The sequence below is a fragment of the Mus caroli genome, unplaced genomic scaffold, assembly GCF_978045245.1.
Source record: "Mus caroli unplaced genomic scaffold, Mus_caroli_1 scaffold_13, whole genome shotgun sequence".
NCBI classification, from domain to species: Eukaryota; Metazoa; Chordata; class Mammalia; order Rodentia; family Muridae; genus Mus; species Mus caroli.
In genome coordinates, this window is record NW_028227268.1 from 40,216,685 (window position 1) to 40,242,218 (window position 25,534).

At 51.2% G+C, this 25,534-nt stretch overlaps 1 protein-coding gene across 1 annotated transcript in view; it reads right to left on the bottom strand.

Moving 5' to 3' along the window:
* Tmem132e (transmembrane protein 132E) overlaps positions 1–25,534 on the bottom strand; it is a 58,826-nt gene that overhangs the window by 31,688 nt on the left and 1,604 nt on the right. The gene's annotated exons all lie outside the window — the stretch shown is intronic.

The following is a 25,534-nucleotide window of genomic DNA, read 5'->3' on the forward strand; positions in this document are numbered from 1 at the left end:
ACACCACCTTGGGGCCCAGTCAGCAAGACAGCAAGGCAGGAACATCAAGCCACTACCTTCATGACCTCTGCCCTACACCCCTTTAGACCATAGCCATGATCTCAACCTTGGTCAGAGGACATAGCAGCTCAGCTGCTTCCTAGGTTCCAGATCTAGGACTCTGGTCCAGGTCTACTGTCCTGAAGAAAGGTGACATATAAGATGTGTGCATTTTGCCTTATTCTTTTGTCCCTAAAGGGACTGTCCAGACTCTGGAATTCCTCTGAGAAGGGCAAGAGGAGCAGAGTTTAACTTTCACAGCAAGCTCTTCCAAACACACCTGAGCCTTATTATGCTCACGTGCTGATGTGGGAGGGTATGTTGATAGGCAGGAAATTCAACCACAGGGTTGGAGAGTTGACATTTTCAGCCCCACCCACTGGCCCTAGGCATTTGGGGAACTGTAGTCTGGGCAGAATGCAATGGGGCAGATTTCACTTGCAAACCCCTTCACGGGGTTGTTATCTGTGTTCTTTCTTAATTCCCCCAAGAATTGGACACAGTGAGTCTCTCTCTCTCTCTCTCTCTCTCTCTCTCTCTCTCTCTCTGTGTGTGTGTGTGTGTGTGTGTGTGTGTGAGAGAGAGAGAGAGAGAGAGAGAGAGAGACATCTTCAGGACAACCATGAGCCCATATCTCTCATCTAAACACCTTTCCCTCAACACCATGTTGCTACATCAGTTTTCTTCCCTATGGTCCAAGGGCCACAGGGACTCTTACCTTTCCCCAGTCCCTAAGTGATATGTCTGAGACTCTTCCTAAATCCCAGCTGAACTTGGCTTGAGAATGGAACACTGGGGAAGCAGTCTTAAGAGTTAGAAATGAGTGAACCATTTCTCAGGTCAGAAATGCCGCAGGACTGCCTGTGGAAATTTCACAGCCTGGGTGTTCTTCCATGTGAGTGGCTACCACTCGGAACACTCGGCTTCATCTGGGGGTGGGATACAGCTGGAGAGTAGGAAGGACGGCAGTCGAGGAAATAGCAGCAGCCACATCTCTGCTCATTAGGAGGTTGGTGGGCTCCAGAGTGGCTATGATTCAGGTCTGGTGGCAATTTCAAAGGCTCGGTCCTCAGCCTGGCACTATTAGAAGGTGGGGGGGCGGGGAGGGGATCTTTGGGAGGTGTGGCTTAGCATGGTGATTACTGGGGAGGGATCCTTGAAAAACTGACTTGGACAGTCCACTTACTGGGACCTTCACACACACACACACACACTTAACGGTTTGTTTGTTCTCTGTTAACTCCCCTCCCCTACACCAGTCTTCATACTCCTGGAGGAATCCAAGGTTGATACTGGCAGGCACTAACTAGACTCTGTGTTTTCAAAGTGCACAAACCTGGTGGCTATGCAGAGAACTTAAGGGGTGACAGTGAATATCCTAAGTCTCAGAACTGTGTCTAACCACCTCCCCAGAGCAGCAAGGCCCAGTTCTGGAATGACTGTCTGCCTTCTCTCCGACTCCTGCTCCTAGCTCCCTATTAAGCCTGCTGGCAAAGATGTTAATCTGCTGCCTTCTCTAGTTGCAGGCTCTCTGAATAGAGCACAGATTAAAGATCCAATTCCCATCCCTGTTCATTGCCTCTGTGGGACAGACAGCACAGCACAAGCTGTGGCATCTAGTTACTAGTGATGGATGACTGACACCACTGGGTGGAACACAGTTCTAGACTAGGCATCCCACCACCCACTTCCCAGCAGTCAGGGAGTCAGCAGATGGGCAGACAAGAGCCCACCGGGCAGAGCATATCCAGAGCAAACAGGAAGTGTCTGGGGTTTAGCAAATTCACAACCAGGCTTGTGGTCTTCTGTTCTGTCCAGTCCTGCTGTGTGACTCAAGCAGGGCATGTCCTTTCTGTCCTTGGACATCAGTTCCTTTGCAGGTGTTTGTTTTCAGGCTCTTTCTAGTTCTAACCTCTAGCCTACTCTGCTGCTGGGCAATAGGGTCCCAATTCTTTAGGCCCTAAAACAGCAAGACAAGCTACAGCCTGGTCCTAGACTGTGGGAGACAACAGCATCCTCTCTGGACCTGGGAAGTACTTGGACTTGTGGTAACATAATCATTTTGGCCACAGGATACCCATAGAGGCTTGCAAGACAGGGTATTTTTTTTTTAATTTTTAAATTTTTAATATTTTTATTACATATTTTCCTCAGTTACATTTCCAATGCTATCCCAAAAGTCCCCCATAGCGCCCCCCACTTCCCTACCCACCCATTCCCATTCTTTTGGCCCTGGCATTCCCCTATATTGGGGCATATAAAGTTTGCAAGTCCAATGGGCCTCTCTTTCCAGTGATGGCCAACTAGGCCATCTTTCCATACATATGTAGCTAGAGACAAGAGCTCCGGGGTTCTGGTTAGTACATCATGTTGTTCCAACAATAGGGTTGCAGATCCCTTTAGCTCCTTGGGTACTTTCTCTAGCTTCTCCATTGGGAGCCCAAGACAGGGTATTTTTAAGAGAATACATCACACTGTAAGTTGGGCCATGTGGTGGTTCGAATAGGTATGGGCCCCCCACAGACTCATGTGTTTGAATACTTGGTGTCACTGTGGGGGTGGGCTTGAGGTCTCAGAAGCTCAAGCCAGTTCTCTGTCTGTTGCAAGCAGATCCTGATGTAGAACTTTCAGCTACTTCTCCAGCACCACGCCTGCTTGTACACTGCCATGCTTCCCGCCATGATAATCATGGATAAACCTTTAGACTATAATCCAGCCTCAATTAAATGTTTTCCTTATAAGAGCTGCCATGGTCATCCCTACTAAGGCATCTAGACTAGGCATCCCACCACCCACTTCCCAGCAGTCAGGGAGTCAGCAGATGGGCAGACAAGAGCCCATGGGGCAGAGCATATCCAGAGCAAACAGGAAGTGCCTGGGGTTTAACAAATTCACAACCAGGCTTGTGGTCTAAGACATGACCGGCCTATACAGAGTGGGAAAGCCAGGTGTGGCAGTACGGGCTTGTTACTCCAGCATTTGAGAGGCTGAGGAAGTTTGCAAAGACACAGCTGGCTTTAGAGACATAGCAGGTTCAAGGCCAGCCTAGACTACATGAAACCCTCTCTCACAAAACAAAACCAAAGATATTTCCCTTAAAAGCAGTCTGTTGATAGCTCAGTGTGGTGGCACAAGTCTGTAATCCAAGACTGAGGCAGGAGGGTTCTAAGTTAAAGACCTGAGTGGTCTGTTGAGCAAGTTCAAGGCAGTCTGGGCAACTTGTCAAGACCATGTCCAAAATGGAAAAGTGAAAAGAGGGCTGGGAGCCTTGCAACACAGAGATATGCTTGCTTGTGTGGGTCTGGCAAACTGAGCTCAATGGCCAGATCCCCGGATGGTGGAAGAGAACCGACTCCTCAAAGTTGTCCTCTGACACGTATGCTGTGGCATGCATGTGTGAGCGCACATTCACACACAAACTTTAAAAAGATTTTTTAATGTAATTTTCAAAAGAGGGCTAGGGATGTTGCTCAGTGGTTAAAACCTTGGGCTCATTCCTAGGCAAAACACAAGTATGCACACACATACTCACACACACAGATACAAGTCACACACGGATACATACACATGCAGATACACACATAGGACACACTCAAAGACACAGATATACACACAGAGACATGCTCACAGAGATACACACACACACACACAGGTAGATACACACACATGCACAACCACATATAAAGATACACAGTCACACATACATACACATGCAGGTACACACACGCAGACACAGACACACACACGCAGACACATACAGAGATACACAAAGACACACACATACATGTGGACACACACACATACACACATGTAGAGACACACATACACCCTGTAGGAGGAATGCAGTCAAGCAAACACCCCAGCTTCATTTGGTCACCCTTCAAGCACCTGCTGACCTCCCTTATTTCAGATCATGAGACTTCTTGAGTATGTATGTGTAGAGGGTACATGTTATGTGGTACTTCTATGACAATATCCAACTAAAAACTCTTTCACAGACATGTGGAGGGGCCTCTGAAGGTTGCCCCACCCTCCCTCTGATCAGAGGCATGGCCACAGCTTAAGAGTTATCTTAGCACAGGGCTCTTTCATCTTCTGCCAGAATGGGGCACAGGCTGGGGCAGACTAGCTTCCACAGGTGTCACTTCCTACATGATCCCACCTGCAGCAGAGTGGGTTCCCAGGGCACCCGGACCTCTATTCCCAAAGGAGCTGCTTGGCTGCACCCAGCCTTGACACATAGCGTGGTTTCTCAGATGGGCCTATCAGTACATGTCATACTGTTCATGCTCCGAGGGTCTCAAATGACCATGCCACAGTTGAGAGCAAGGGACCTGTGTCTGCTCACTCAGGATGTCACGGCTGATTGCAGAAGGAAATACAAATACTTTGCAGGCAGTTGGGGGGCAGCCCAGCCTGCTCTTGCAACTTCCAAGCGTTCTGGTCCTTCCCAGGCTATCTGGTTCCCAGAGACACCCTGGGCAGCTGAGTTCAGGCTCTGGGAGCCTCAAGGTTCCTTTCTACAGTCAGAGAACTCGGTTTCAAATCCAAGTCCAGCCTCTTTCCTGCTGTGGGCCTCTGAGTAACCTCTTTGGACTTAGTCACCTGTGCTATACAGTGCCAGCCACCTTCCCATCATCCCCTTGGACTGGCAGTAAGAAGGGCTTCCACAGGGCCTGCTCCAGAACTGGCTGGGTAACGGAGGCTGGCATCTGCTACAAATAGGGACCTTTCGCCCAAGTCACAGGGCTTTCTCTCCTCGGAGTGCATCCACTCTTTGATTTCTTTCTTCTCAGCCCTGCTGGATGCCAGGGGGTTCACAGAGAGGTCACAACTGGTCTCTGAGGGGACAGACCTGCAAACAACTAACAGAGCTGCTGAAGGCATAGACCCAGGCCTAAGGAGCTCCAACCCAGAGGCCTGAGCAGAGCACCCAGCAAGGAGAGCATCTAGGAATTAACCAGGAAGCAGGTGTGGCCGTGCCAACCCACAATCCCAGCACTCTGGGGTAGATACAGGAGGATTACAGTGAGCTCTAAGTCATCCTGGGTTATACATTGAGCCCCTGTCTCAAAACACAAAACACACCAACAAAAAATACAGCCAAGAATAGCAAGTGGGAGATGCTCAGAGTGAGAACCTGGCCCTCAGGATTCTGGGTTCTTACATCTGTGGTCATTTGCATGGGGTGAGGCACGTGTGTTTGGGGAAGGGAGTAAGGAATGAGGAGGGTCAGGAGACAGGGCAATGGGGGTCACTAGTTGGAGCTGGGAACACCTCCTCTCCTCATGGGCAATGGGTGGCAGAAGGTGTGTGGACAGGTCAGCTGACCATGGGAGAAAGAACTCCGAGCAGTCTGCAGGGAAGAGATCCGGAAGGGGAAGCTCTAAGGATGTGGTTGCCTAAGTCTAACTGAGTGACATAATTCCTGAGCATGAAGAGAGACAGAAGAGCCTTCCTAGGGGCTCTATGAGGAGCCCAGGCTCCAGAGTCCATTTTCTGAGCTTGGTTGGCCTGGATTCACAATGACAAGAGCTACCTGACCCATGGGCAACTTCTTTCCATTTCTGGGTCTGCAATGTGCTGCTGCTAGTGGCATTTTAAGCTTACAAATGAATTAAATATAAGAGTGTCCAGGTCAGGGCCCATGACTATCTAGGCACTTGGTGCATGGTGCTTACTGTATTATTAAGTTTTAAACATGTGTTTTTAAAAAGAAAGCAAGGAAGTTTCTCAGAATACGGACTGTGTTGTTACACCTTGAAACTGCATTTAGTACTCTCTGCAATGGATGCGATTTGCTTTGTGACGGGGACTCAGTTTGCCATTAACTTTTTCCTTTCACATACGTATTTCCCAGAGCACAATAATTCTCTCTATATATATTTTTGGCCAACTTTACACCAATGGAAAATGGACATGCCAGACGAGCTACTTCTCATTATTTATTAATAAAGCATATAGAAAAGAAGGGTCAGCCACTTTGCGATGCTTGGGTTTTTTCTGCCCAATAAGCTTTCCCCTCTGCTTCACTTCAGCAGCATGCCTGAGACACCCATCCATCCTCTAGGGTCCCAAACTTTGCCAGTGAGGGCATCCCATTTCCCTCTGCACATTCATTCTAGGTTTCCTGGAACAGAGTCCAGACAGCAGATGAGCTAAGGCCAGGTGTGGCAGGAGTGCGGGAAGGGAAGGACGCAGGCTCACAGTTATGGTTTGTATTTGACATCTGAGTGAAGGGAGTCCAGCCTAGGGGAAGGGCAGGACATTCATAGTGGGTCTGCTGGATCTTGAGGTTCTCAGCACAGATGGGGTACTCAGAAGGGCACATCAGCTAGGGGACTGACACTGCGGAGGAGCCTTAGGAAGGTGGGAGGGCATAGCCCAGGAGCCCAGAAACACCCCCCTCCCCAAGGAAACAGATGTCTGGAGGAGGATCTTGTCCAGATCACACCTAGGGAAGGAGAAGCTGCGAGGGGCTCTCCGTGGTCTAAGCCAATGTAACTCTCGGTCTATCTGTACTCACCTAACAGGCTCCTAGGCAGGCAACTCACCACATACTTTTCCTTCTCTGTGGCTACCCGGAACAGCACAGGTGTCCACTTAGTGGTGAATGAGGAGGCCGCTGGGCCTGGGAACCGTGCGCTGGCTTCCACAGCATACATCTGGTACAGCTACCTGGCTGGAAACCAGTTGGGTCTCCATGTCACACCAGCATTAAGAGAAGGGACTGAGCCATTCCCTCAGGTCCCTGCCCAGGGCTCTGAGGTATCAGTGAGCCGGCAAGCCTCTGTCCTGATGCCTATGGCAGATGAGCACGTCACACATCTGACAGGACTCATGGGGCTTAGCATCTAGGAGGGCACTTGGTGGGGGTTGGAGGTACGGGTCTCCTTCACTGCTCCCAGTCTGCACCTTAGCCTTTCTTACTCTTCCTTCTGTCCACCCAGATTCATCCACTCAGATGAGTACTTGAGACTTAGCATTGAAGACCGCTGGGCCGACATGAAGGAGCTCAGACTGAGGACCTCAGCTGATGGGAAGGGGTCCTGGATGGCATGTGGAACGAGTCCAGTGGGCTGTGTTTAGGGAGAGAACACTCCAAGCGATGACTCACACCTCAACTCCACTGGCTTCTGTCCCTCTCTGACCAGTTCCCAGCTTCACCTGTCACAGGATAGGCTAAGGAAGCCATCTCATGTGTGTGAAAGGGACCCCTGCATGATTCATGCCATCTGTGCATAGTGAGGATGGAGCCTGCCAAACTTGATTCTCTGGATCTGTTTTCCCCCGAAACTGCTGCCCTTTCCCCCCTGAGCAACTGCTCTGGGCTGTACCCTCCCTCCACTGATTCTCTGGAGATGATGCAGCTTGTTCAGGGGACACACACAAGCTTTGTGTTTCTTTAGTCCTTAAGTGTCCCTATACATGTAGAGCAAGAGATGATGCTACATTTCCTAAGCAAAAACAAGAGAGAATTTCCCATCATACCACACTACCTCCAGGCCAACCCTTCCAATATGAGTGCTATGGGAGCCCAGGCCAACCATCTTCTTATGCTTGCAGAGCTAGAGATAGGTAAACTGAGTCCGGAGAAATGAAGAGGCCTGGCAATGTTCACAGCAAGAGGAGACAGGGCTGTACGGCCTGATCTCTGTCCTTTGCTTACCCAGCCCCATCGTGAGAAAGCCAGGCTTTGGGGTAGTCTCACTATAATCCCATAGCCAGGGGCACTCTCTCAGGAGAATGCCCAGTGCCAGGTGGCACTCTTCCCTCTGAAGGCATCAAGTGTTCATCTTTCTTTTCTTTTTTTTTTTTCTCCTACCTCAGAAGTGAGTTTCCAAGGGAAACCGGGGAAGGGGTTTCATTAGCAGCAGGCAAGTTCCCACTGCAAGTATCTCAGGGAAAGGGCAGAGGTCAGAAGGTACCGACAGGGTAATACTGAGCCTGGAGCCCTGTAGCTAGGTTCAGCCCCCTTCTGTGCTGACTCTGAATAGTTCATAGTGCCCCTCTGTGGGGTGAGGTGAAGTCTGGGGCAGCTGCCAGAGGAGGCCTCTGACAACACCCCCAGGACAATGGGCAGATCACAAGGTACCAGAAAACCCCTGAGCCCAGGGCTTTGGGGTGTTGTGGAAGGGAGGAGAAGAGCCTTGTAGCCAGGAGACTCCGCCCCATCTTTTCCTCCTAGGTCCCGGAGGGGCCAAAGCCATTACAGAGAAGGGACATCCAGTCAACAAAGACAAATTGGCTTAATTGACCCAAATTAGAGGCAGGGACTGCCCGATGGCCCAGCTGCTGGTGCATTTAATCACTGTCACCCCGTGTGGCCAGGGACAGCCCCTCCCCCAAGGCCACAAGGGTCATCTCCACTGTGAATGGCTGATTCTCTGAGTCTTCCATCCAGGAAGCAGGGCTGGGACTTTTGGGGGGGGGCGGCCTCTGGTCAAAGACCATTACTACTCCATGGGGCTGACAGAAGGGCTTTAGTAGAGGCCCTAAACCCCTTATTCTGAGGTCAATGGCAAAGGCCTGGAGGGGGAGGGGGTCTCGGGATGCTCTGCACATGGCCTTTGCAGTTGGGGCTTCCTAGAGGGTAGCATGAATATCTATACAAAGTTACAGCTCAGAGCCCCCTAAACAGGATGCCTTTGGTTGTTTTTGCCAGAAATGTTATAGTTTTAAGAAGGCAGGCAGGCAGGCCACTTGTCTACCAGATCCCGATGGTCCAAGCTGGAGGTCATGTTCTCTGCTACAGTGAACATCAATGGAAGCCCGTGTAGAATTAGGGCCTGTCTGTCCCACCTCTCACAGCCCCCCTGCCTTGGCCTCACTGTCCCCCCTTTCCAGCTGTATACTTTCCTTTCGCACTTGGAATCTGATTTATGGGAGCTGCTTTCTTGGGCTCTCCCTCTAGGCCTCAAGAAAACAGCCCAGCTCCACCCTGTTGGGTCAGAGCCAGACCTGTCCTGCCCCTGTCAGCTCTTCTCTGGCTTGTTTTGGTCTCCAAGCCTCTGCTAACGCAGGGGCTAAAATAACATTTCAGAGAAGACACTCAAGGACTCCTGCTAGGATGGGTTACATGAAATATCGACCTGCGCCTCTGTCCCCTCCCCCCTTCCCTTCAGGTTCTACTCAGACTCTCCAACGTTTTTCTTTGATTTGCTTTGGTTTGCTTTTTTTTTTTTTTTCAGACAGGGTTTCTCTGTGTAGTCATGACTGGAACTGGATGTATAGACAGACCAGGCTGGCCTTGAAACTCACAGAGATCCACCTGCCTCTGCTTCCAGATGCTAGGATTACAGCTCTTCACCACCACCTCCCTGACTCTCCAACTCTTTAAGTGGTCTGCTTATGAACAGTTGATTGGAAATTGGTAGGTGTCGCCTGGAAGCATTTCTCAGCACCAAAATGGTCTTGAATTTCAGATTCCTTTAGGTTGAAGACCTTTTAGAAATGGGAAGAGTAAACAAGAAATTCATTTATGTCTTGTATACCTCTTAAAATACGACCTATCTATCTATACATATATGTGTATATATATGTGTGTGTGTGTGTGTATACATATAAATACATATATACATATACACACATACACATACACACACACACATATATATAAAATCAGCATTTTGACTGTGGCCTATTTAATGAGTGGGGTGTGGAATTTTCCACTTGAGGATGTCACATCTGTGCTTAAAACTTTTCTGAGTTCAGAGCATTCAGATCTTGTGGTATCAGTACTCACAGTCCCAGGCTAGCCCACCATACATGTTATTTACAATGCATACACTGAATCACTCCTTCTACATGCACAGTGAGACTCAACCATGGCTCCAGGAGGCCTGCCTTGAGCATCCAGAACAGAGAGCAAGTGAGAAAGGTAAGGGCCAAAGAAGCAGACAGAAAATGAAAATAAGTTTTCCCCCAAACCCTTGAAAGGTAGGTCAGTTGGTTAAGTGATTTCTGTGTAAATATGAAGGCCCACATAAGAGGCCAGGTGTAGCAGCCAGCACGTGTAAGTCTAGCACTGGGAGGCAGCAGCAGAAGAGTCTTCACGGCTACTCAGTCTAACCAAGTCAGTGAGCTCCAAAGTTAGTGAGAGACCATGTCTCAAAAATTAAGGCAGAGAGCAAAACATGTAACATGGGCCTCTGGACCTCACATGCATATACACACATGCATATACACATGTACATACACGTACATGAGCCTGCTCACACCTACAAACACACGTGCACACCCATGTGCACACACACATACCAAGCATGCAAACACACGTATTTACTAATATAGCACAGGTCCACCCTCTACAATCCTTTGTCCCCTAACCCTGAGAGCTTCCAAGACCCCCTTCCCTCCTCTTCCCCCAAAACCTAGACTGGGCCTTTCAGCATTGGGGAACTTCCCTAGGCTGGTCTCAGTGCTGGGAGCCTTATGCAATGCTGGCTTCTGGGCCCCTGTACTACTCCTTGCCTTGCTTTGGCATTGAGTTGCCCCAACAGTTACCTAGTACCTTTCAGATGCTAAGCTGGACGGCAGAACCAAGTGTTTAGCCAAGATCAACACCCTCTGCCTGAGCAGCTTCTGAGTCCAGACAAGGCCAGATCCCAGATAACCCAATTCAACCCATCACACAGCTACAAAGGAATTTGCCATTAACTTTGGGTCAGGCATTCTACCTCAAAAACCCATGTGCAGAGCCTGGCATGAAAGAAACCAGCCCAACATGGTTCCACTGACCAGAGGACAGTAGGTATTAGTGATGTCAGCCAGTGCTTATGGAGTGCACAGGTTTGTAGAACACTCCCTAAAGGGAGCCATTTGTCTTCCATGCTCTGATTCTCCAGATACCTCTGACCTTACTCCCTGTCAGGAGAGACTGACTGTGGACAGTCCCAGGAACACATCCTCTTCCTTAGAAAGTTTCTGCCTGAGGCTCTGGATGTCCCAGTTGGGTCTTTCCCACTGTTCTCCATGGCAGCCATCTCTCTGCCTTGATTTACTCCCTCTGCATGTGTGCCACTTAGGAGGGGTGAGAACCTTTGTGCAGTTGTGCGTGAGCTCGGCGACTAGTGAGCCATGCCTGGAACAGAGACAACCTAGCTAGGTCTGACTTGTCTGAGAAGAGGTTGAAGCCTTGGATGGATTGATTACCCGGCTGGAGCAGCCATGGTGGGAGCTGGCTGAGGTTTATGGCAAGTAACAGAGAAGGAAGAGTAGGGAGCTCTGGAGATGAACACACTCCAAGTGTTATGGACACAGTAGAGACAGTAGCAAGGCTGTCTCTAGAGAGGCCTGCAGCTCATGCTGTGTTCAGGCCACATCCCCAAGCTGTGGAAGGTGATTTCACATTTGTAACAATTATTCACTTAATTGGGTTCCAATTAAGTGGGAGAAGGAGCGGAGGCTGTGTCTGTGCTCGCCCTCCTTCCTTCTCGGCACATCAAAGGCAGCATGAGAAGATGACAAACCCTGGCTCTGTGGCATCTGGGACAGTTCGCCTGCTGGGGAGGTAGACAGGACTGGTATGGGTACCTGTCTACTGCCACCCACGCCTTTCTGGTGCCTGTGGCTCTAATCCCACTGGATTCCCTCCAGTACCCATGGCTTCCGGAGCCAGCCCATCTCCTTGGGACTCATCTCCATTGGAAAATAAGAGTGGGGTCTCAGGGAAAGGGGGCATGAAGGTCTGGAGATACCTCTCACAGTTGTGCCCTGCAGGTTCTCGGTAGGCTGAGGATGGCAGACTCAGTGCCTGTCTATTGGTTCCATGGATGTGTTCCAGGGATGCCACAGGGTCATGGGAAAAGGGGAACTCATGCAATCTTGGGAAGCCCCTCCACTTTCCTTCACCCAGCTGCTGGTTCCTGTCTATGTCACCTGCTATCTGTATGTAACATGAAAATGTTATGCTGTGTTGTATATAGTGTGTGATATACATTTCCCCTGCTTAAAGTCACAGAAAGTCACTGATTTCATCCAATCCTATCACATTTCGTACAGCGAAAATGGTCCAGGCTGGTACATGATCATGTCAGGGCTAGGCTACCAGGAAGAAGATACCCTTGTTTCTGGCTCCTGTACCAGGTAACGGTGACACTTCACAGTAGCAAGTGTGGTGAACACATAGGACAGATGCTGAAGGAAGTAGGCCCAAACTGGACCCCCCTACCCCCCAGAGCTGCTGGTCCCACCCCTGACCTCTAGCCACAACAGAGCTGTGGTCGTGATGGCATGGGGGTGGTCTGAGTTGAGCCTAAGTCCAAGGCCATAGGATGACTTCCATGCTGAACCTCTAGCTGCAGATTCTGCCTCAGGAGAGCCAGGTCACACACCTAGAACCTGGGGCTTGGGTTTAGATCTCCTCTAAGGAGCCAAAGCTGCAGGAAAAAGTTACCAACCACTTATTGGGTTTAAGGCCCTCTTCTCAGAATGGAAATCATGCCTGGAACAGGTAACAGAAACAAGAAGCCACAGCTGGAAAGGTCATCACCCCCATGATTATTTTGCTAAATGTACATAGTATCAAACTGTGTCTAAATATTTATGTTATACCCATAGACTCGGGCCTTATGGGGGGTGGGGGGAAGCTTCATTTTGAAGGTCTGACACACAAAGATACTAGGGGATGCTTTGCAGGGTGAATGATGACCAAAGCAATTAGCATGAGCTTAGAGGAACCAGTACCCAAGGGATGGGAGCCAGCCTGTGCCGTTTCTGAACTAGGTGGGAGGTGGAGGGGGAAAACAGGCTTTAAAGGGCATCCCAATGCTCCCCACCCAATCCTTGCCTAGAGGGACTCCGAATCCCTCTGATAGGCAAGTCCAGTCTTTCCAAGGATGCCCCTAGATTGACAAAAAGGGTAGCTCCTCCAGAAGAGTCCTCGACTGGACAAGGGAGGCCCACTTCCCAAGGAGACCTGGAGTGGCAGAGATGGCGGGGGTGGAGAGGTGGACTACTTCCTGTCTAATGGTCACCTCCTGCCTGAGGGAGGAAGCAAAGTTTGGGTTTGGTGGCCATGAAGCCCTGGGCAAGCCGAGTCCCAGTACCCTGTGGGAAGGAGCAGGTAGAGACAGGAGAGAGTCATCAACATTTCAGTCATGCACGGACATTATCATTTCTTTCTCTTTTTCTTTTTCTTTTTTCTGATTTTTCCTACTTAGAACAATTTACGGAAACCATTTAGGGGCTGTTTAGAGAAAAGATGAAGACTTTTAAAGTCACGGCCCAGAGATAGTTTTATGCAAACCAACTTTCATGGCCTCAGAGCAGGAGTTACGGTTCCCTATGACAGAGGTGGGGACCTGAGGGACAGCTGTGGATGAGGACGGGGAGCAGCTGAGACAGTGAGGGAGGATGCCTGTCGTTACAAGCCTCAGCTTCCCCTTTTGCCTACAGGGTACCTAACATCTGCTTCTGGAGCCCTCAGCTCCTACTGGCTCAATAACTCAAGGATGAAGCCAAAGAACAGTACCCCATCCCCCAGTGTGGTCCAGAGTTGAAACACATCCTGCCTCCTCGGAATACCCCTTCCATGCTATACGGCCCAGTAAGCAGGCTCCAGACAAAACACACACACACACCACACCACCACCACCCTCACTCTCTCTCCCTCTCCCCCCACCCCCCCCCGCACCCTCTGCCATGGCGCTCCTGGGATTCAACACATTGCTTGGCCCATAGTTTGGCAGTTGTGGTTTCAATGGCAGAAAGCCACCACGGGCCCTCTCCAAACCCAGGTGAAACCAGGTGTTCTGTAGATACCTCTGCCACCTGGCATCAACTGCACTGCACCGAACCTGCTTGCACACTCACTCCGTGCCAGCCTGTGACTGTCAGATGCCTGCCTGCTGTGTGCTACACACTCAGCATGGGGGAAAGCTTTCAACTGCAGTAAGTTAACAATCACTGCCATTTATTGAGCCTGTACCATAAGCCAAACCCTCCTCCAAGGCTACCTTATCTCCTTCCTTCATTGTAATGACTAAGAGGATCATACTGCTAGTACACCATTATGTAAATGTGGAAAGCAAGCTCAGAGAAGGTAAGCCACTTCTCTAAGATCACAGAGTTAGAATTTGACAGACAAATGTGTGAATGAGTGAGTGAAGGAAAGAGCAACTTCCCCACCTCTGGCTCCTGTCACCCATTTAAGGACTGGTTTGTCTCTCTAGCAGCACTCTAGGTGGGAAAAGAGAGCAGATGGGAGGGAGCCACACCTATGACATATTCCTTTTGAGATATAGATGAAACTCCCTGTGCTGGGCCCTGGTCCAGGTGCTGGGTACCACACTCAACAAAATGAATGTGTTTCCTGCTGGCAGGAGCCTCCCTTTAGCTGGAGGCTCAACCTCTGAGCAATCAGACACATAGCTCTGTACTATGTCTTAGGAGAAACCCCAGAGCTGAGGGAGTAGACAGAGGTGCCCATGTGGTAAGAAGCATTTGTTTGGGATCTAAAAGGACACACGGGGACCACAAAACCAAGTCTCCGAGGCACCACACCCAGCATGTGGAGGACAGCTGCAAAATCTACGTGGCTATTGCTGAGGGATCAGGGGCAGAGTGGGAAGGAAGGACAGTCCCTGTAGGCTTGGGAAATGCTGCAAGGACTGGCTTTCTCTCCTGGTGAGGTGGGTGGGGAGGGGACTCTCAGCAGAAGGGTAACTGCCTTTGACCTTGATCTCCAGAGTGTGGCAGTGGTTGGAGGTGAGGCCCAGGAGCTCAGGGTACAGCTGCTTCTAAGAGGACAGGGTCACCCAGCGCCAGCATGAATCACCCCAGCTGGGAAAGGCAAAGCCAGCTCTAAGTAGGCAGGGACTTCCAAGAATCAGGAGGAGGAGCTGTTTGGGATTAGTGGGGACCTCAGAAAGTAGGGCTCAGAAGTTGCCTCTGAGGGAAGGAGGCCCTGGATGCACCTCGCCAGCAGGGAGCAGCACTGCCTAGGGATGGGGCTCAGAATTGAACTCTGCCTGCTGCTGGCAGAGTGGAAGTTCAGACTTCTGAAGCTGTGACCCAGCCCCCCCCCACTCTCCCCCCCCCACACACACACAACAGAAGGAAGCAGGAGCTATAAACGCCAACTCCCAACTCCCAGCTTCCTATGGGCTTCCGAAAGGAAACAACTATGCTTTGGACAGATGGATTGGAATATATTGTTAAAATTACTTTGCAGCACAAACATACATATGGCTTTTGCTATCTATTGGGCTATACAGACAGGGGCCCTAAACCCCACCACCAAGCCCTGGGAAGGCATGTGTGTTCATCCAGCCCCATCACTAGAGGACAGGGGAGGAAAGAAAATTACAGAGGAAGAAGAGTGCAAATGGTGGGGGCAGGAGTGGGTGTGAGGGCTGCTGGGACAGGCCTGCATGAAGTGACTCCTGAGGGTTCCTTGGTGCCAATGACACATCACTAAAAACAGTGGCTCTATGACTTTGTCATAAGGTGCCACACAGGGCATGCTGCTCAAACTACCCACCTTCAAGGACCCTTTAGGACGGAAGAGGTTTTCTTTCCATTGTAGATGTGTATTGATGCACATATAATGAGTCGTCTAGGGACTCCTTCCATGCTGTCCCCCTGTGAGCTTTCAGGCTACAGGATCAAGGCGACCAGGGTCCTGAGTCAGAAACTATCCACAACCTAGGCGATGGCTAAGTAGAGGTAAGTAACCCTTGTTTACCTTGCGAATTGCCTGATATGGATGTGAATCTCAAGAGGCCACGCCCCCTCCAGGCAAGGGCCGTGCTTGTGCTACAGCAGAGTTGGAGGCAGGGGGACCTGGTCTGCCCAGTCTGCTGCAGAGATCTGGTGAGAAGGATGGAGGGACTGAGATGGCTTCTGTGGTCCTGAAACCCAACAGTGTGTTGCTAGGAGGCATTAAGGCTTTAAAAAAAAAAAAAAAAACCAATCACCAGAAACTCTCTCTCTGGGAAGTCTTTGGCACATTCTGGACACACTTCCTGGAAGGCTTTGGCTTGAACATGACTGTGGGCAAGAAAGAAAGAAACCTATGCTTACTAATCCCTGTGGCAGGTGCCTGTTGTGGCTCTCAGGCCTCTTGGCTGCACTGTGTTGGGAAGGGTTGGAACCGGCTGGGTGCTGTGGAGTCCTCCCAACATTTGCCTGTATGCCTGGCTCCTGAGGTCTCCCTGCAGGCCACAGGCTGGCAGAAGCCCTGTGACTGATGGGTGGGGTGTGAAGTGAGACTGGCTGGGCCTCCATCACACAGTGAGGCCAATTGGGGTCTCTGGGCTTGGATTCTGATGTGTTTGTTGTCCAGGAGACTATAAAGCCAGTGCCTCCAGGAACTCTGGGTCTTGACAGTTCCATGTCCTGAGCCTTGGGCCACAGGCTCCCCACCTTCCATTTGAACATCTGCAGACCAGCATTGTAGACACAGAGTCTTGCAGTGCCAGCTCCCAGCTCCCCATGGAGACAGCACTCATCCTCAAATCTGGCCTTTAAAGGGGCTTTTCACCATCCACCATGGTCCCTGAGATGACAGCTAATGGACACTTTCCATGCCAAGACCCACAATTGCAGATGGCAGCACTACAACTCCCCTCCACACTCTGGACCAATCGACAGTTCGTTCCCTGACCTGGTCATTCATTGTTAAGAACGCAGCTTCTGTGGTACCTTCTCTCTTCACAACTCTCAATGGCTTCTGAGAACTTCGTGGAACATAGTGGGGGGGGGTGTCACCATTTTGAGAGGTCTCTAGACAGAAGATCTTGGTAACGAACTTACATGACTGATAGTTAGCATCCATACTGCACCCCAGCAAGCAACCACATTCCACCAGTTCATCTCACCCTTAGGCTCACTGCCTCACTTCCAGAACAACATTCTGGAACTTGACCAGGGGCTCCTGAGACACCTCTCCCCAGACGCCCCGCCTGATCTCTCAAGTCACACAGCTCTCCCTCCCTGAATACATTTCCAGTCCCTTCCACAGTCGCTCCAATTGTTTGGTCACCTTCTCTTCAAACCAGTCTCTTCTCTCTAGGACATCACATTACAAACCTATTTAAGAACAGATTAGCAGAGGCAGGTCATCTCATCTTCACACTCAACATGGTGCCTACCATATACTAATAACATTAGTAATGATAATATTGACAACCGTCACGTTTACGAGTCTGCTCTGCGCTAGGCTGGGTTCAGTTTGAAACATTTGGCATGTAGTAGCTCATTGAATTGTCACAGCAAAACCCACAGGTGGAGTCAGGGCAGCGGGCTGATCATCATTGTGCGCAGGTGGGGAGCTTAAGCACAGTGGCTAAGTAACTTGGGCACAAATCACACAAGGGGCCGTGGAGTCAGGCAGTTTATTGCTGTGCACAGGGAGAGGATGATGGAGGAGGAAAGTATGGATGTCACAGCCAGGTGGAAACAGAACAGGGTCCTGCACTAGCACCAAGGGATGGGTCGTACCCAACACCAACTGGAGGGCACAATTAAGTGTTCAGCACACAGAGCAATGGCTGCCCAACACAGGTGTGCGCGGCCAGCAGGGAACAAGGTTGGGGAGAATACCCCTGGAAGGGCTGTCAGTGCCCCATCGGGGAGGGGGGCTAAGCCCATCATTGCCCATCCTCCCTACCCTCTCAGTCCTCTCACACATGGGCTGGCTACTGGCAGCGTTTCCCTCCCAGAACAGCCACAGAAAATTGAGATCATTTTTCTGCTGTGTTGGCAGCAGAGAAAATGGCCATTTTTCCTATTTCAAACTGAAGAGTTTCTTCCTATTAGACAAAGGCCCCAAACATCTATGGTACCAGAGGAAGAACAAGGCAGGAGACACATAGACCGCCCTTGTGGACACCAGAGACGATCAATGGCTAGTATCTGGTTGCATGAGGCTAAGCCAATAATACCAAGACACTTGCAGGTCAGTGACGAGGCAATCTGAGGCGTACCAGAGCAGGTGACCCGGAACAGATTAGGCTGCAGGTTGCTCGGGGACTGGCATGTAGCAGGCTCTGTGGTCCCTAAATGCTGGCAAAGCCTCCCCGTCTTGATCGACATACCCCAAACAAAATTGTGTAAAATCAGACCAAGTGAATGCATGTCATGGCCAGGTCTCAGGGAGCAGGATTTTTGCAAAGTTACATAATTAGCCAAAAGATGAGACTGTGAGAAAGAAAGAGAAGCAGTATGGCACCTGGGGTCCTGTGAGGTGAGGACACTGGCATTTAGACCTCTGGGGTTGTCAGGTAGTCCCCCTCCCTCATTCTCTCCCTCCCTCCCTTTCTCCCCAACCCTTTTTTGCTCTCTTTTGTTCTCTCAGACCCCAGTCTTGCTGGCCTCTCACCTTCTCAAGTGGCCATGCTATCCAGGGCTCTTCACCATGCTCCCTCAGTGGAGGGTGGAGGCTTGTAGATGCTGATGGTGACCCTGTCTCCTCATCTCTTGGCACATACTTAATGATGCTCCATTCAGCGGGATTTCACTTTGTATGGCAAACCACTCAGCACCTCTGAAACTCCCTACTCTCCTTACTGGCCATTTTGTCTCGACCAAGCATAGCATACCCAAGGACCATGTATACTGCTGGCTACTGCCTCCCTGCTTAAGCCCAAGGACAGCTTGCCAGCAGCTTGAAGAGTTTCACTAGAAGACTGTCTGGCTCCATGCAGGAAGCACCCACTGAGTATTTTCTGAGTGCTGAGGACCTTGTCTATGTATGTATGAATATATGCAAAGCTTTGTGCAATGGTTCATTCAGACAAGAGGTTCTCAACTTGTTGGTTGTAATCCCTTGGAGCGGGTCAAATAACCCTTTCATAGCGGTAGCCTAAGACCATCAGAAAACGCCAATACTAGCAAGATGACAGCTATGAAGTAGTAAGGAAAATACGTTACAGTTGGGGGTCATCACTATATAAGGAACTGCATTAAAGGGTCACCGTGTTAGGAAGGTTGAGACCAGCTGATAGGCAATCATCACTCACTCACTGTGCACCAGGGTGTTCCTTGGGACCCAGGATGGTAATGGCAGAGAAAGGGTCATATGCCATACAGGGACATTTATGATCATGACCAAGGAGGGAAAGCCAGGCACCGTACCATTCCAATGGGGGCAAATCAGTATGTATGGCAATGTTAGTGAGTCCTCTGTTATCTGAGAATCAGGATGGCTGTCCTGTCAATTTGACACAAGCTAGAGTCATCAGAGAGGAAGGAGCCTCCACTGAGAAAATGCTTTCACAGGCAAGTCTGGTGGGGTTATTTTCTTAATTAGTGATTCATATGAGAAGTCTCAGCTCACTGTGGGTGGAGCCACTCCTGGGCTCCGGGTCCTGGGTTCTGTAAGAAAGCAGGCTGAGCAAGCCAGTAAGCAGCATTCCTCTATGGGTCTCTGCATCAGCTCCTACTTCCAGGTTCCTGCCCTGTTAGATTCCTGTCCTGACTTTCTTCAATAATAACAGCAATATGGAAGTGTAAGCCAAAGTCTTTCCTCTGCGACTTGCTTTTCGGTCACGGTGTTTTTCATCACAGCAATAGAAACCCTAAGACAGTGGCTTTCTGGATGGAAGGAGTGGATGTGCTCTCTCTTGGAGACTAGGTTGGGGAGAAGGTAGAAGAATGCTCTAGTCTAGGGAATGACATGAGAAAAAGTGTAAGTTATTAAGAGCCTGGACACACCTAAGATACCAAGGAAGAGGGGGTTGTTCAAGCAGCCTGGGGGTTCACCAGCTCCTGCATCTCGCTGCCCATGCCAGTGCTGTTCCTGATGGCAAGACAGATCCAGATCCAGAGTTGGAAAGCCTGGCTGTAGACATGGCCAGCACTGCTCTCTGGAAAGTGGCTTCACACAATGGACACCTCGGGACACAGTGGGACCACTGGTCACAGTGTGGGTAGGTAGAAAGGAGTCTCTGTCTCTGCTCTTTAGGAGCCCACAGCATTCCTACTTGGGATAGGTGATGGAGATGTCTCAGAGTATCTGACCGTTACAAGAGATAGGCATCCATCCTGAGGACCCTGGGCATGTCATTTCCTGAGGCCCAAAGATGGGGCCAGGGTGCTGGCTGGCAGGCTCTATGAGCAAGTTCATCACTTCCCAGCTATTTGAACAGAACTGGAAAAGCCATTTGAGTGAAGAGGGCAAACTATTTGCCTATTCCCATGGACCAAAAGTTTGGGGGAAGAGAATGCAAACAGTAGGACTCAGGTTTGATAAAAGGGGTGCTTTCTAAAAGTAGATAATTACCTAGACAATTTTGTTGAAAGAAAGAAAGAGAGAGAGAGAGAGAGAGAGAGAGAGAGAGAGAGAGAGAGAGAGAGGAGAGAGAAAGGAAGAAAACCAAGGTTTTCTTCAATTATGTTTACTACTCTTGCTTCTTTATTTTTGCAGAAAATTATTCATTTTTGCATCCATTCATTCGTGCAACAAGCATTGAATTATCTAGGTAATTGCTTCCATTTTCCACTCATCCTGCTGGGTGCTGAGAGCCAAAGGGCTTGGTCTCCCCCTCCCTCTCTTGGGTATGTGTGTGTGTGTGTGTGTGTGTGTGTGTGTGTTTGTGTGATCTCATGTGTGCACTCTTGTTGAGAGATGACGAGGTGTAACCTCCCCTCCCCAAAATAAAATAAAAATAAAGGGCAAGACACAGCAGTGACTTCTGGCCTCCAAGCCCATGGGTGCTGGACTACCCTGATGGTTGGCTTGCCTCTGGGCTTACCTGCCCCCTTCTCTAAACACCTTGTCATCCTTCATTGACAGCACTTGGCTGCCTAAGCACTGGCATGTCTTTGCCGGATATGGAGCCTAACTGCGGGGATGGAGAGGCAGAACACAACCCGCCTGAATTGATGGCAAGCCGTACCTACTTTGCTTTGCAGCTGAAAGGGCAGAGAAGGGAAAAAAGACATTTATTTTCTTCAAAATACACACACACACACAACCGGCTCATTAATTTCTTATTAAAATTCTGTGTCGAGATCAAGCAGGGAAGAAGGGAGGACAGCTGGGGATGGGACAGAGGGGTGAGGAGGGCAATCAGAGCCTTGGGTTGGCATTTGCTGCAGGCGGAGGAGTGGAAGGGCGCAGAGAACTAGGAGGTTAAGGATGGTCTCTCAGTGGAGAAGGAGAACAGGCTCAGGAGGAAGTGGGTTCCCTGAACTGAGGCACACTGAATGCCCTGTACTCTGCAAACTCTGGGTCACCCTGCCTTACAAAACTGTCTTTGTGGTATAGGGTGGCAGGAGGGGTGTGTGTGCCTCAAACCTTTGCCCTTGCACAGGGCAGATAAGCATGGTACCACTGGGCAATGACCTAGATTTCTTTTTCATTATATGAAACGGGGGGAGGGGTTGGGGGGGGCCTCACCAAGTTGTTCAGGCTGGCCTTGAACTTGGATCTGCAGCCAAACATCTTGGTTTTGGGTCCCTCCTGTCTCAGCCCTCAGAAGCTAGAGTGATCATGGATGAGTCTGTACCAACAGATCTGCTACAAAGTGCCTTGAAAAGAGAGGCAAAGTGGGGGTCTTTGTCTGGGCTCTGACTGGGCTGGGAAGTCCAGCAGGGAGTGAGACTCAGCCCTCAAGTTCTACTGGCTGTCCTGTGCTGTGTCACCAGGGGTATCAAGGATGGTTAATAAGGATAGTATTAGGATGGCTGGTCATGCGGGGAGGGGCTAGCTTGGGACTGGTGTGAATCTCTTGGAATGGCAGAAATAGAAAATACCTTTGGTCAGATTGGGCTAAACCAGGAACCCCATTTAGGCTCCAGGCAGTTATTTTTCCAGCATTGACTTGCTACATGAGTTCCAGGCTCTTTCCTGCATGTCTACTGTCCTCATTTATGCATACTCTAGGGTTGGATTCGGCTATCCTGGGGTCCCCTCTTTCAGTGCTGGATGCTGACAAGGTCAGACCCTGCCCAGGGATATGGACCACATCCTTGGGGCGGGAGGCAGTGCTTCTGTAGCATCCTGTCCACCCCAACCTCATGGATGCCTTTACAAGGCTCAGTCTCTGTCCTGGCCTTCCACAGAGCCTCGTGAAGCTGGAGCCCAGCACCCAGCCATCATCAGAAAGCATTCCAGTAAAGCTCATTTTCCGCCACCAAGTTTAGAACACATCCCCACCTACTGGCCTCACTCATTAACAGAGCTGAGCTGCACAGCCAACACAGGCCTCTCTCCCTGGCCTGCTGCTTGCCCAATCCTTTTGAGAGATGCAGTAGGGTAGGCAGATACAACCTACAGGAAAAAGCCTTTGTGGGTATCAGCCTGCGGCCTCCTAAGACCATGACCCAATGTGGGAGTCATTCAAAGAGTATAGCCTGGGCATGTTCCCACCTTGCTCTCTTCTAAAAGCTGACTCTTCTCTTTCCCTACCCTCTCTTGTTTCACCCATGCATTTCTTCTGAGCTGTGTATGCACCACTGGGGATGAGACTTCCATGAGGTAGTGTGTGAAAGCCTTGGGGTTGGGGAGGGGGGCTTAATGAATGTGGATGCCGGCTGTGAACTGGGCCCAAGAGGCAACCAGCTGGAAGAGCCAGGAAAGGACCTTGAGATGCTGTTGGTGGCCTCAGAGTGTCCCTTGGGGGACCTGCCATTGGGGCTCAGCTTTAAAGGCTGGGTAAGGGTTTCCAGAGTCAAGGTGCTGCCTACAGAAGATGTAAGTCAGACAGGGGTGTTCATAAGGCACATGGAAGAAGGAGAAAGGTTGGGAGCACTCTGGGGAAGATGTACCTGGGACCAGGATCAAGCAGGACCTTGATACCAGGGTACAGAGTGGGTCTTTGGTCCCATAGGAAGCCAGTAAAGTTGCTGAGTAAGAGAACAGACACTCCTATCTCCAGCAGGCACAGCTACCAACTGCCCTGACCCCCAGACTCCTCAAACTAAAGATAAAAGCTCATCTCTCCAAAGACAGATACAAGAAAACAACCTTCTTAGCTCTTCTTCAGAGGTATCCTTAAGACTGGGAACAGGGCAGGAGATAACCAGACACCTCACTCTGCCCACCCTGAGCTGGGCCCACAAGGGGTGTGGGGCTCTCTGGTCATACAAAGGCTCTGCCCAACAGTCTGGCAGACCATGAGGAGGGAAGTGGTGCATCAGAGACTACATGCTGTGGCTTCGGGGGAGGGGGGAGGGGAGATGGGGACGTGATGCTAGGAAGGCAACCCAAGGTCATCCGGCCCAATGGCGCCACTGTCAAACAGCAGCCCAGGCTGCTTGGCCTCCTGTCTGGCTGTGTGGTCAGAAACCCGCGGCCTCGGTGGCCTGTCAGGCATTAAAAATTGCAGCCCCTGCCCCCAACTCCTGGATCTTAGAACAGCCTACAAAACCTATTCAGAATTGGCATGAGTGATAATATGTCCACATACCTTCCTCTAACTGGGAGAGGTTGGCAGGAGGAGCATTAGGCAGTCGGTCCTGCAGGATGAGGGCCTGAGGCTCAGGTTTGATATGTTTTTACAAGATGTATTTCTCTCATTTTGCTCTTGCTTATTGTGGGATGAGAGTAGAACTGAGGCTATGGCTTGACAAAGGGACTTTAGATCTCAGAGAAGGACTTAGAAAGGGAGCTAGGAGTGGGGACAAAGGGGTACTGCCTCCACTATCCTTCCTTCCTTCCACAAGTCGGTCCCTCAGTCCTGAGCATGTCTGCATGGTGCTAGCACTGTGTGTGGACAGGTTATGGATGACCGCTCAGCGCTCCGGACACACTAGGCTCAGAGACAACCGGGAGCCCTAGATAAAAGACTCACAGCCGGCAAGACACTCCAGAAGGCCTGCCTAGAGCCAAGACTTAGGAAGCAGACAGTTCTGGCAGGCCGGGAAGAACAGATCTGTGGCTAGGCCTGAGAGTAGGCTAGTGCGTAGCTGGGACCCAGGGACAGCAACTGAGCTACCCAAGGGCCAAAATGACCTGGGAATGGAGCTCCAGCAAGGGCAAGAACCACGCTTAGACAAGAAGCCTGCTAGGCTGAGCTTCGGGACTCCACCAGCCCCACACAGCTGTCTTACCCTTACCCACTGTCAACCACCCAGATTTCTCTCTGGCTGCATCCCTAGTCACCACTCCATACCTTATTCCTGCTGGTCAATGCCTGCTCATTGCTCCCGTGAAGAATCAAGAGAAAAGCAATCCCCAGGGAATCCAACCAAAGGCAAAACAGCTTACTCCACAGCAGGAGAAACCCAGACACCCAGAGGAACTTCAGCTTGTTCTCTTCTGCCTCCTAGCTCTTGGACCCTACGATTCCTTGAGACCACTTTCTCTTTACTCTTTCAACCTTGAAAATACACCCTACTCGGGCGAGGGGCACGCGGGCGGGGGGGCGTTGCGGAGCAAAACCTCGAATTAAGAGACCGTGGGTAGGTTCACAGCACACTCAAATCAGGCTGCCAGGGACTGCACAGATTCGGGCAAAAGCTGACCACTACAAACGGACGGTTCTCTCAAACCTCCAGATGGCTCGCTCCACTAAGGCCTTCTCCAGTTCTGTCCTTGGCTCACCCCCTCGGGAGTGAGGCATCAGAGTCCTCTATCCCTAGCTAGTCCTTTGCTGGTTGGGGAATTGTCCCGGGTCAGCTGGTTTCACTTGGGCGCAGCAGAGGGCCGCTTCCCCGCCGCCCCTGCCCCCTTGCTTCCACAGCTCCCTTTCTCTGGTTTAGGTTTGCGCCCCTCTCCTCCTGGAGCATCTCCAGCTTGCGGAAGCCCGCCGCAGCGCCCTCCTGGCTCATCTTGAGTTCCCACTCTGGGTGGGGGAGGCTGTCCTGCTACCACCTGCCTCCAACCTTCCTATCCCCCATCTCACTGCTGGGGCGCACCATCCCCGGGTTCCTCCCTCCCTCACCCCTTTCCGGCAGAGCCTGGAGCCCAGGGCGAGCCTGGGGAGCAGACGCAACAGATTGCAGAACGCTGGAGCGCGGCCCCGCTGCCTTCGCGCGCCGCCAGTCTCCCGGCCCGCGCCCGCTGCCCAGACCCCCGCCCGACTTGCTCTGCGAGCCGGCCGGCCATTGAGATGCTGCTCACAAGCCTCCCGGGCCCCGACCGTGCGCGTCCCTGTCCGAGGCCCGCCGCAGGAAGCCAGGCAGCCGGCGGCACGGCCCGCACCCGCCTGCGCGCCGGGGCCCGGAAGCCGCGATCTCGCGGGTCCCAGTGGTCCCCAGCCCCTCGCGCTGCATGGGGAGCTGCGGCCGGGTACCCGAGACTCGACCTAGCTGATCTCTCGCACCCCTCTAGATATCCGTGAGCTGACACGCCCCCAGGGTCTCGGGTTTTTCCCTGAATTCTAACTCTGAAACCGCGGGAGCTCCCCCCTCCCATCCCCAATCTCCCCTGGACCGACCTCGGTCCCCTCAGCGGACTCCCGCTGCAGCCGGGGACCGTGCTGGTAGCGACGGCGGAGAGTCCAAGGGAACACTGGGATGAGGTGCTTCTTCCTTCGGTTCTCTCCGCGCCCCCTCCAGGGGCGCCCGCCGCATCTTCACCCCGAGTCTGCGCCGCGACACTTAC